We start from the raw sequence: 13427 nt of genomic DNA on the forward strand, positions 1-13427 counted from the left end.
TGCCTAAATGTACTTGCCATGTTAAATGTATATTTGTTATCTGCAGTAATTGTAACCTTCTTGTGTTTGCCTTTATCTGTCTATTTGTCTGTGAAAATACATGATGGAACTGGAGGTATGGAGGAAAGGCAGTATGGGACTTAGAGATTTAAGGTTAAGTTAAGTTAGGTTTAAATATCCTTAGTAAACCACCTTTTATGGCTTCTGTTTAATACTTTAAGCTCTATAATCTGAGTGTCGGTGTTCTAGGATTGCCTCTGGCATTCCCAGGACCTTATATATTATGTGTGTGGCACCTTTACCATACTGAGAACCTTCGGTTCTCATTCCATACTATGTTGTTATTTTTCAGATGCAGGTCGAGAGGCATCTCGTTAGGCGTCTGGACTCTTGAGGCGGAGTGGTTACTGGGATATTTTGTTATGCTATGATGTATATATATGTACTTAGCTTTCTCTCCGCATGACTTATTCTTTTTTATCCTCTTAGAGGTTTATGGAGAGGCAGGATTGTGTATATGTACTTTTGGGTTTTTGATATGTATGTATATATGTGTAAATATTCTCCGGCCAGTCTTGACTTCGCAGGCTGAGTTAGGAGCTTGTTATTTTGTATCTTTGGTATTCTACCCCTACTTCTGTTATCTTATGTTTAATAGTTATGGTTTTCTTAGCACGCAGGTTAACTCGTTCCTTGAGTGTTGCGCTTTTATTTCGCGATTTTTGTTTCCTCTATTCTTCAAGGCTCCTAGCATATTATAATTCTTCCGCTATTATATGTACTTATTTTATTCAGAAGTCGTAATACCACACCACCTCTGTTTTACGACTTAAGCGTAAAACTTAGTGTGGTAGGGTGTTACATTATGGTATCAGAGCAGTTCGTTCCTATAGAGCCTGAAAGACGGACTGATTGTACTTCTGTGCATTCTCTGTATATGTGTTTATGTGCTATTAGGATATCTGACTGATATATATGGCATAAACGTTTGTGAGCATGCATTTGGAACTTAAAGCATTAGACCTGCGATATTGAGACTGATCAACTTAATATCACTTGTTTGGTGTGTATAAGGACCAGATGTCGACTCGCAGACGCGGTCGCGGGCGAGGTAGAGGTAGGATAGGCATCGTTACTCCTAGCCCGGTAGGGAATGATCCAGTAGACTTTATGGCTGCCCTGGGAAATATGGCTGCAACTATGCAGGTGACAGCCAAGGCACTGGGTAATAAGATAAACCAGGGTAATCACGGGAACAATAATGATGAGGACGGTCCTATGACACTTGCAACGTTTCTGAAAGTTCACCCTCCTACTTTTAGGGGAACCTCAAATCCCACTGATGCAGATAATTGGATCCAGGCTATGGAAATGGTGTCGCAGGTTCCTGAGGAGCATTGGGTTGAGTTTGGAACTTATCAGCTGCAAAGCGAGGCTCAGCATTGGTGGTAGGGAATACGACGTATCCTGTAGACAGATGATGCTAGGATAACCGGGAGGTTGGTTATCCAAGAATCATGTTTTGCTTGATTGTTCTGAGAAGTTAGTACAGTTTATGCCAGAAGGGTCAGAAGCACCGGTTGTGGTGAATAGTTACTATTTGAATTCTATGATAGTAAACTGTTCTGGAACTGGATGTCAGGGTGTTATGTTATTAACTGTGGGAGTACCAGGTGATGATCAGAGTTTAGAGCAGATTTCGGTTGCATGTGAATTTCCAGATGAGTTTCCAGATGATATTAATGAATTTTCATCTAACCGAGAGGTTGAATTTGCAATCGAGTTGGTACCTGGATCTGGTCCAATTTCAATTACTCCTTATAGGATGTCACCTTTAGAAATGGCTGAACTGAAAGCTCAACTGGAAGATCTATTGGGTAAGCATTTTATTCGACCAAGTGTTTCTCCGTGGGGAGCACCAGTGTTACTAGTAAAGAAGAAGGATGGGAGTATGCGATTGTGTGTCGACTATCGGTAGTTGAATAAGATCACTGTGAAGAACAAATATCCATTGCCTAGAATCGATGATCTAATGGATCAGTTACAGGGTGCCGGTGTGTTTTCTAAGATTGACCTGCAATCCGGGTATCATCAGATAAGAGTTAGAGATGAGGATATTTCAAAAACTGCTTTCAGGACACGTTATGGTCATTATGAATATACGGTGATGTCTTTTGGATTAACTAATGCTCCGGCCGTATTTATGGATTATATGAACAAGATTTTCCGACCGTATCTGGACAAGTTTGTTATTGTCTTTATTGATGACATTCTTGTTTATTCTAAGTCTGAAGAGAAACATGCTGAACACTTGCGAACTGTGCTGCAAATTCTGAGAGATAGGAAGTTATATGCTAAGTTATCTAAATGCGAGTTCTGGAAGAGTGAAGTGAAGTTTCTCGGCCACGTGGTGAGTAAGCAGGGGATAGCTGTGGATCCTGCTAAGGTGGAAGCAGTGATGAATTGAGAGCGATCAACTTCAGTGACAGAGATCAGGAGTTTCTTAGGTTTGGCGGGGTATTATCGCAGATTCATTAAGGGATTTTCACAGCTCGCCATACCTTTAACTAAATTGACTAGGAAGGATACGCCTTTTGTCTAGACTCCGGAATGTGAAGAGAGCTTCCAAGCATTAAAGCACAGGTTGACTACTGCACCTATATTGGTATTACCTGAACCAAGTGAACCGTTTGAAGTGTATTGTGATGCATCTCTGAAAGGTTTGGGGTGTGTTCTAATGCAGCACCAAAATGTTGTAGCATACGCCTCACGGCAGTTAAGGCCGCATGAGATGAACTACCCGACACATGATTTAGAACTTGCTGCTGTTGTGTTTGCTTTAAAGATCTAGAGGCACTACCTCTATGGCGTTAAGTTTCATGTTTTCTCAGACCATAAGAGTTTGAAGTATCTTTTTGAGCAGAAAGAGTTAAATATGCGTCAGAGGAGGTGGATGGAGCTTCTGAAAGATTATGATTTTGAATTGAATTATCATCCAGGAAAAGCGAATGTTGTGGCGGACGCTTTGAGTCGGAAATCTTTATATGCAGCTTGGATGATGCTACAGGAGGAAGAGTTACTGAAGGCATTCCAAGGTTTGAATTTGGGAGTTAGAGAAGAATCTGGAATCCTGTGTTTGAGTCAGTTGTAAATTTCTAGTGATTTTAAATCAGAACTTCTGAAGGCTCATCGAGATAGTGAAGCGTTACGTAAGGTATTACCAGCAGTTGAACAGAAAAACAGTGGAGAGTGTCAGAAGGTCAGGATGGTTTATGGAGGTTCAAGAACTGGATTATTGTGCCTAATATTGGAGACCTGCGACAGAGAATCTTGAAGGAAGCTCATAAGAGCGGGTTTTCAATTCATCCAGGGAGTACTAAAATGTATCAGGATCTGAAAGCGATGTTCTGGTGGCCAGGGATGAAGAATGATGTGGCATTACATGTATCTAAATGTTTAACGTGTCAGAAGGTTAAGATTGAGCATCAGAGACCATCAGGGACCCTTCAGCCTTTAGAGATTCCACAATGGAAATGGGAGAGTATCGCAATGGACTTTGTGATAGGTTTGCCTAGGACCCGATCTGGTTGTGACGCTATTTGGGTGGTTGTGGACCGATTGACGAAATTAGCTCATTTTCTTCCTATCCGAATAAGTTGCACAATGGAAGAATTAGCTCGAATGTATATTAAAGAGATTGTCAGGTTGCATGGCGTGCCTTCTACCATTATATCTGACAGGGATCCTCGGTTTACATCAAGGTTCTGGGGAGCTTTTCAACGTGCATTTGGAACTCAGCTAAGCTTGAGTACTGCGTATCACCCTCAGACAGATGGTCAGTCAGAAAGAACTATTCAGACCTTGGAGGATATGCTAAGGGCTTGTGTTTTGGATCAGCCTGCGAGTTGGGATCGGTATATGCCATTAATTGAGTTTGCTTATAATAATAGCTATCATGCGAGCATCGGAATGGCTCCATATGAGGCTCTGTATGGCAGAAAATGTCAGTCTCCACTATGTTGGTATGAAACTGGAGAAAGGAGTTTGTTAGGGCCTGAGATGATAGCTGAAACTACTGAATAGATAAAGAAAATTCGTAGTCGAATGCTTATAGCCCAAAGCCGCCAGAAGAGCTATGCTGATCAAAGGCGGAAGCCTTTGGAATTGGAAGAAGGAGAACATGTCTTTCTGAAAGTTACACCAACCACTGGAGTGGGAAGAGCTATTAAGACTAAGAAGCTGAATCCCCGTTATATTGGACCATTTGAGATCCTGAAGAGAATTGGGCCAGTGGCTTATAGAATCACCTTACCGCCATATCTTTCGAATTTGCACAACGTGTTCCATGCATCACAGCTTAGGAAGTACACTCCTGATGCAAGTCATGTTCTAGAACCAGAACCAATCCAAGTAAGAGAAGATCTAACACTTCCAGTAATCCCAGTGAGAATTGATGATACTAATATTAAACGATTACGCGGAAAGGAAGTGTCATTGGTAAAAGTAGCTTGGAGTCGAGCTGGGATCGAAGAACATACTTGGGAACTCAAATCAGATATGCAAAAGGACTACCCACATCTCTTTTCAGGTAACTGAATTTGAATTTTGAGGGCAAAATTCTTTGTTAGGTGGGTAGAATGTAAACCCCGATTAATTAGTAGATAATTAGTTAATAAATTAGTTTTTAATAAGGAGGATTAGAAATGTGAATATTATATCAAATTAGGACAGAGCTCATCGAAACGAGAATTTTGACACCAATTTCGAAGAAAACGGTCCAAAATTGGACCGAACGGGCCGGACCGGTTGAACCGGACCCAAACCGGGCCCGTGGGCCCAACCGGCCAGCATTTAAATGAGCCTAAAAGCTCATTTCTCTTCATTAACGTAACAGAAGCAGCAACGCTCCCAGGGAGGAAGAGAACGCCAAACCTAACGGCAACCTTCAACATGCCGTAACTCCTCCGTCCGAACTCCGATCGCCGCACCGTTTGCGGCCACGCGTTCACCGCGTCGAGCTCTACGTTTCTACCGGAACAATTTCATAGGTAAATTGCTATTTCACTTCAGCCTCTCATTTCCCCAATTTTCGAGTTTTGAGAAGGGGTATTGAATTTCTTTGATTTCTGATGTTTTAGGATCCAATTAGCTTGAGAGAAACGTTCACTCTTGCTTATGTGAAGCTTGGGTAAGGTGAGGATACGATAATTCTATTTTATTTTCTTTGAATTTGAGCTTTGAGTATTAAATTGGATATATATGTGTTATGAATGTGTATTAGGTTGTGAATAAATAATTGGAGCTTGAAATTGTGAATATTGGAACTTGGAGGAAGCTGATTAGTTGAATTTTGAAGGGGCTGCCTTGGTTTTAAATAATTTGCTTTGGTCGTTACGGGGAAATCGGCCAAGGTATGGTTTAGGTTTCTTGCATTTAATATATAATGTTCTGTGAAAACTTAGGCTAGATGACCATAGGATAAGTTGGAATGCAGGTGTATGTTTAATGTTTAGTAATTTGTTGATGAATATATTTAGTTGAAGTTTATTGGATAATTAGTTACTAACTTTGGATGGTGAATGTTGTTATGTTAATTTGGAGAGAATTATGGTTGAATATTATTGTTGATGAACATGGTTGGTTTGGTGTTTGTTGATTAACTAATAATTTGGTGAATTATTAATTTGAGGTATTTTATGTTAAAAGCCTAGGATTTGTGAACTATGACTCTTAGTTGAATTTTGGTTGTTGGATTTGAATATTGTATGAGTTTAATTGTTGATCTGAAGTAGATTTTTGTGGAGATTGTTATGATAATGAGGAAGGGTATGTTGAATTGAAAAGAAAGCAGGTTTGGACCCGAAAAGGGTGGCAAAGTCCGAGTTTTAGAGGAGATGCTGCCGAAATTTTATAAAAATTAGAGATTTTGTTTATATGATTATTTAAAAAGATTTAGATTCAAAGGTTATATGGTTTGATTTAGAGTTATTAAGAAAATGAGCATGTTTTAAGTTTGATTCATTTAGAAAAGAATGAATTATATTTTGAATTGGAACTATTGATGGACGGAATGGGAGGTGTGATAATGAAGGATAAGGATTGATATGATTGATGTATGATGATGAATGAGATGTGAATGAAAATGATGTGGTTGTTGATGAATTATAATTGAATTATTTATATGGCTTATGAATTTGAATGATCTGAGATACGAGATTCCCTGGATAAAATGCCGTGGCTTGCCACCACGTGTACCAGGTAGAAAACTCGATACTCTGTTGACCCTACGACGTAAGTGTGACCGGGCACTATATAAATTCCCGGGAATGTTACCCCCATTGAGCAATATTGATTATTTGAGAAAAAATCTATGCATAGACTCTTGGGGATGCACGTCGAGGGACAGTCTAAGGACAATTCAGACTTGTCGGGTTGGCTGGATAACCGACAGATGAGCCTCATCAGCCATAGGACAGGCATGCATCATATGCATATTACTTGAATTACTTGCTTGTGTATTAACTGGGTGTGCCTAAATGTACTTGCCATGTTAAATGTATATTTGTTATCTGCAGTAATTGTAACCTTCTTGTGTTTGCCTTTATCTGTCTATTTGTCTGTGAAAATACATGATGGAACTGGAGGTATGGAGGAAAGGCAGTATGGGACTTAGAGATTTAAGGTTAAGTTAAGTTAGGTTTAAATATCCTTAGTAAACCACCTTTTATGGCTTCTGTTTAATACTTTAAGCTCTATAATCTGAGTGTCGGTGTTCTAGGATTGCCTCTGGCATTCCCAGGACCTTATATATTATGTGTGTGGCACCTTTACCATACTGAGAACCTTCGGTTCTCATTCCATACTATGTTGTTATTTTCAGATGCAGGTCGAGAGGCATCTCGTTAGGCGTCTGGACTCTTGAGGCGGAGTGGTTACTGGGATATTTTGTTATGCTATGATGTATATATATGTACTTAGCTTTCTCTCCGCATGACTTATTCTTTTTTATCCTCTTAGAGGTTTATGGAGAGGCAGGATTGTGTATATGTACTTTTGGGTTTTTGATATGTATGTATATATGTGTAAATATTCTCCGGCCAGTCTTGACTTCGCAGGCTGAGTTAGGAGCTTGTTATTTTGTATCTTTGGTATTCTACCCCTACTTCTGTTATCTTATGTTTAATAGTTATGGTTTTCTTAGCACGCAGGTTAACTCGTTCCTTGAGTGTTGCGCTTTTATTTCGCGATTTTTGTTTCCTCTATTCTTCAAGGCTCCTAGCATATTATAATTCTTCCGCTATTATATGTACTTATTTTATTCAGAAGTCGTAATACCACACCACCTCTGTTTTACGACTTAAGCGTAAAACTTAGTGTGGTAGGGTGTTACATTAAGTAAGTATTGAGAATTTGAATCTCGTTCTATACAGCAACTTATTGGATAATAACAAATCTTTAAATGAAACTTAAAATTGCGATGAATTAGTTCTTAACTTGTCGAGTTGAAGGATACTGTAGATAACAAAAAAATTTAAAAAATAATAATAATAATAATAATAATAATAATAATAAAAAGTTATCAGAATTTATTATTTTTAAACAATCAACTCAATTCTTTTAATTTAGTTATTTTAATCTAATAATTTAATAACGTATTTTATCCTATACTTTTAAATATTAATGATTGATTGATAGCCAAAATAATAAATTTTGATAATTTTTAATATTTTTTAAATAATAATAATAATAATAATAATAATAATAATAATAATAATAATTCCAAAAAAACTATCACCTTTATCTAGATTCTAGTGAAAGAAAAGAATGACCCTAAATGCTAATCCTAACTTCCAAATATGCCTTCACCATGTCACATAATGCTTTTTTTTTATTACCTTCTGTTAGGAAGCTATTCACGACAAAGTTAATTAGCAATAGTTTCAAATTTAAAAAAAAAAATTTAAATTTTTTTAATTTTAATAATTTTAAAGTTTAAAATCTATTTTACTATTCTACTTATTTTAAATGTTATAATTTTACACTAATAATACTATTAGCTTTATATTTTGGCTTAAAAAATTACAAATTAACATCAACTTTAAAAAATTTTAAATTTTAAATTCTAAACCCACGTTGATTAAATAAAATTTGTGAGATCTTTAATTAACTAAACACAATTTAATTTATTGTATTTTTAAATTACAATATCAAATTTTTTAAATTATTTATTTTTAAATAATTTAATTTATACTAATTTTTTAATTTTAAATTAATATTCACTAATTTAAACTTTATAAACTAATTTAAAAAAATCAAATACACATCACTAAACTCTTAAACATAAATCATAAATCTTAAATGTAAACCTTAGATCTTAGAATCTAAACTCTAACACATGACCCCTCAACCTAAACTCTCAAGAACATGTCCTAAAACCTAACTACAAATTAAAAACCTAATCCTAAAGACCTAAACTATAAATTTTAAACTACAAATCTTAAACACTAAATATTAAATAAATAATTCTTAAACACTAAACCCTAACATATAATTTAAGTCTTTGAATTTACTCATAAATTCTAGTCCTTAGCTCTAAAATTTAAATCCTTAATCTTTCAAATCTAAACCAGAAACTATAAACCATGTAACGACAATAACAAAAACAACAATAATAATATTTTTTGTTATAGAAATGAAAATCTTCATTAATTAATTTTACAGTTATTTATATTTTTACAAATAAAATATTATTTTAATCCTATTTATTTTTATTTTTATTTTTTTAATTTTGTCTAGAAAAAACACTCCCACCACATATACTCATCACTTTCATAAATTTTTTTTGGCTGAAATAAACTAAACAAAGAAAAACAAAACTAATAAAGAGGGACAGTCCCATTTAAAACTTTTCTTAGACTTTTTTCAAGGTGAAGAAAGTTCTACATGAGAAAATTATAACTTCATTGTCATCTTTGTCATAGTATCTGCCACCGTGTTTGCATCTCTCATAATCAAACGAAAGTCAACACGCCAATTCCAATACATGATATCTCTTATTTTAAGCACTAATGGATCGATAAACCCAAAACCATCTTGGTGATTAGTAACAAGATTAAATGCTTCCACACAATCCGTCTCACAAATAACATCTCATTGACCCACATCCCAAGCTAAGAGATATCCTCTCAAAATAGCAAACAATTTCCCTTGAGAAATACTATTACTCTCAATCATTCCCAAACATCCCCTTTTGCCAGCTCCCATTACAATCTCTAATAACATAAGAAAAACCAACACTATCACCCGAACCAAGATAACTAGCATCACAATTAATCTTAAAAGTACCAATGGACGGGGAATTCCAAAAATCATTTAGAGTAGAAGGAGGGGACATACGTTGTAATTCAAAAATATTCCTAAACTCCTTTTCTGAAGTTAATGCCAGACAAATCACTTTTTTTGGAGGTCAAGTTTCATGAGAATTAAAATGTCATTATTCCTTACTCGCCATATCCACTAAAATTCTGAAAAGAACTTGAACGGATGCTCTTTGCCATGATACAAGAACCAGTTCTTCAAATTCAAAGAATGACAAAAAATATCTAATTTATACCATACAAGCTGAACTTTTGAACAATCTCAAATACAATATAAAACTGATTCCTATCTACTCCACTGCATAACATACATGTATTGTTAAGTATTTGAAAAATTTTATAATTGTCTGAGTGAGTTTTAAAGAAGAGAAAGACTTGATGGCGGCGGTGGTGATTATGTCTTGAATTTCTTCCTTGGAAGGAGGTTTAGCTGCGGTGGGTTCCGCTTTCGAAGTACCTGTCCGTTTCCACGAAATAGCTGAAATCATTATGAGACTCAAAATCAAATGAAAGAGGAAAATGGTGTGCATGTGTGTAGAACGGTGGTGGCAGCAGTTGGTTAGCAAAAGTAAAGAGTAACGAGGAGGGAGAGTGGATCCTCTTCAATCTCTATTGGAAAAAAATTGGATGATATTCAGTGTTTGATCTCATTTTTTATTATTCTCTCTTTTTTATTTATTTTTGGCCCCACTTATAAAATTAAAAGTAAAAAATTATACTTTATTCTTTCAAGTGTTAAAAAAATTAGAGAGAATCTATTTCCACAAGGAGGAGGAGGAAACAGGCCTTCAAACAAACTCAACCCAGCCCAATAAAAGCCCAAATGTTTGGAAGCCCAAACTGATTCGGCATCGGAAATTTCTTTCCTCTTTTCACTTTTCATTCCCCGCTCCTTCGCTCCTTCCTCCCTCCCTCTTCCCTCTGTTGTTAAGTTGAGCTGCTTGGTTAACTCTCAGTCTCAGTAGCTGCGTCCTCTTCCTTTCTATTTTTTCTGTGAGTATCTTTTTATTCATTCAGCTTCTAGTTTCCAACCGCTGTTACTTCATATTTAGTTACTCTGCAATTTTACTGCCATCTATTTTCTTTTTGCCGTCTCAAATTGATGTTGCGATTCCGCTCAATGTCTTTGTAAATCTAGTTTTATTGTTCGTTTTTATTTCCCTCTATTTCTACCACTATTAATATATATTATTTCTGTTTGTGTATTTCTCCCTTGTCTATTGGTATAGTGGATTTGGGTACCGCAAGTAATTGTGTAAGAATTATTCATTCATGAGATTCGTTTGATAAAGGATCAGGTGCTTTTTTGTGTAGTTGTTTTACAAATTTAATTTTTCTAGTATAAACCTTATAATATAATCCCTTTTTTGTTAGTATTATTAGTTTGATATGCACTATACCTTGTGTGTCTTGTAGGGATGTCTTTTTTTTTTTCCTTCTTACTATTCTGTCCTAGAGGTTGTTGTGTAGGTGCTTTTTTTTGCAAAGTCCAATCTGATATGCTTTTTGTATATCAGGAAATTGTGTTGGATTTGTAACTTTTGAAGAGCAACATGTCAGTTGTCACTTTGAGATGGAATTTGATGCAGGAAGCTTCTTTGATTTGTGCACTGTGCATAACTGCAAAAAAAAGAAGGGCTTCAAAGGGCTTAATTACTCCACTGAATGAGAGCGTGAGAGAAATGGAAGCTTCCTTGCCAATTTTGCACTCTCTGGTATATAAATGGGTAATGAGTTCAAGCCCTAAACACCAGATGATATAAACAATCGGCTGAGAATTCTGGTAAAAATGAAAGGCTAAATTTACATGAAGTTGTTTAAAATTATATGGTACATAGTCTATATGGTGCATACAACAAGAATTCACTTTATATGAAGAATGAATCACATTCAAAGTTTTATTTCAAAAAATTTAGGCAGCAAACACTCATTAATGAAGTCGAGTTTTTTAAATATAGGCGTACTGACGAACTATGAAGAAAAAAAATGTGTATTAGACAATAAATTTATTGTTCCGTATAATTCAAAATTGTTGCTGAAGTTAGGGTGCCATATAAATGTGAGCCAAACAAATTTAATTAAGTATCTATTTAAATATGTATATAAGGACAATGATCATGTAACAGTTAGTCAACCACCCTATACAATACTGGTGATTTATCAAAAGCCACACAAGTTGTTGATAAAATTAGAAATTACTATGATTATAGGTACATTTCAGCATGTGAGATAGTTTGGCGTTTATTTAAATACAAAATCCAAGAGAAAGAATAATTTGTGATTAGACTTCCATTCTATTTGGAGGATAAGCAACATGTGATTTATAGTGAAACTTCTAATGTGAATGATATCGTTGAAAGAGCATAATCTCATAAGTTTATGTTTTTGGGATGGATGACGACGAACATATCATATTCTTATGCTCGAAATCTGACTTATGCTGAGTTTCCAACCAAGTTTGTTTAGAAGGAAGATGCTTCAAAATGGTTCCCTCCAAAGCAAGGCTTTACCATTAGAAGGTTCACTCATCACATTTATTGTTTCTTTCATAAACAAATAAACAATAATATAACAAATTTAAAAATTATTTCTTTTTCATTCTTTTTGCTAAAATGTCATATACTTTAGGAATAAGGGTGCATATGATCTGGCCTGGCTTGAAGATCCGACCCGACCTCAAATATTTTAGGAACTAATTTGGTATGATTTTACTATATTTAGGATCAGGTAAGGGTTTCAAAAATAAATTCGGTCATTATTTCGGGCCGGTTTCGGGTCAATATGAACATGGCTTTACCCGACCCTTGTGGATCCTAAAGAAACTAAAAAAGGTATATATGTTTTAAATTAATTTTAATATTATGTTATATTAATTATAAGCTTATTATTTTATTTTTAATCACACTTGTTGAATTAGAAAACAGATCAAAGAAGCATCAAATTAGAATTTATGAATAAATTCAAGTTCAAATATGGATATCAACTTTTCGGTAACAAGTTTCTTCTTTATAAATAAGTGCATCATAAATAAGTTTATTTGTAAATTATTGTTAAAACTTTAAAGATCCGGTTTTCATCTAGTTTGAATCCGGTATAGTTATGGTCCAAAAATGTTTAGGTTTCATTAGATCTATGGTCGAATTAAGATTTGAAAAATAGGCCCGGTATATATTTAAGGTCGAGTATGAATTCGGACAAATCCGGTTTCACCCGACCCATAAACACCCTTATTTAAGAATATATTTAATGTATTAAGCGCAGGAAAAGGACTCTCTTACCCACACGGCCACACTAATTCAAAACCAATTAATCCTTTTTTTTCTAAATGGTAATTTTTTATTCACAATGACATAGAAAAGAACAAAAAAAAAAATCTTTTTCAAGATCTGAGATTTTAAAAGTTATAGGGCTCCCAATACTTTTTTTCAAATTCTTCACATCCTAATATGACTTCTTATCTTACATAAATTTTGAAAATGAAAATAAAACAAATAAATAAATAAACAATAAAGACAGAGCATAATCAAAATTAAGCATTGAGTAAAGGTCAACTATAGAATTAACCATCACCAAGACTGAAAACAAATTCAAATAATAAATCCAAACCCTAAAGCTACCATTATATATCTTTTCAAATATGATTGTGTTGTAACTAAGTTTTTAATTAAAAAAAAAAAGAATTGAGCTTTTATGCAACTGTATAAATTGATGATAAATAAGAAAATCATGGACGCAGCACAAAACATTAGTAGTCATCACCAAAACCCAAATATAGTATAATGAATAATTTAGCTCAGCTAACCAAAACTGCTAATTAATACAATGTTACCTACCTAACATATATATGAAACCAAGAAGTAAGTCAATGATAACTTAAATCTCAAAGGGACATTAGTCCATTCTAGTCACACTTGTAGATAAAAAGGTGTAGATTATTATTAACTACTACTAAAAGAAACACATATATTAAGGAAGAAATTATTGAAGCCTAAAAAAGATTTAAGAAGGGATTATTACATGAAATTATCTATGACATATGCGATATATGGA

At 34.7% G+C, this 13427-nt stretch overlaps 1 long non-coding RNA gene across 1 annotated transcript; it reads left to right on the forward strand.

Annotated features, from left to right (window-relative positions):
• Positions 1-3283: 3283 nt before the first annotated feature.
• LOC130961675 (uncharacterized) lies at positions 3284-7156 on the forward strand. The gene is made up of 4 exons (XR_009079604.1): positions 3284-5048; positions 5139-5193; positions 5282-5411; positions 6881-7156. It is a non-coding gene; the product is annotated as an uncharacterized LOC130961675 (long non-coding RNA).
• Positions 7157-13427: the final 6271 nt, after the last annotated feature.

Source organism: Arachis stenosperma, chromosome 2 (assembly GCF_014773155.1).
Source record: "Arachis stenosperma cultivar V10309 chromosome 2, arast.V10309.gnm1.PFL2, whole genome shotgun sequence".
Classification (NCBI taxonomy): domain Eukaryota; kingdom Viridiplantae; phylum Streptophyta; class Magnoliopsida; order Fabales; family Fabaceae; genus Arachis; species Arachis stenosperma.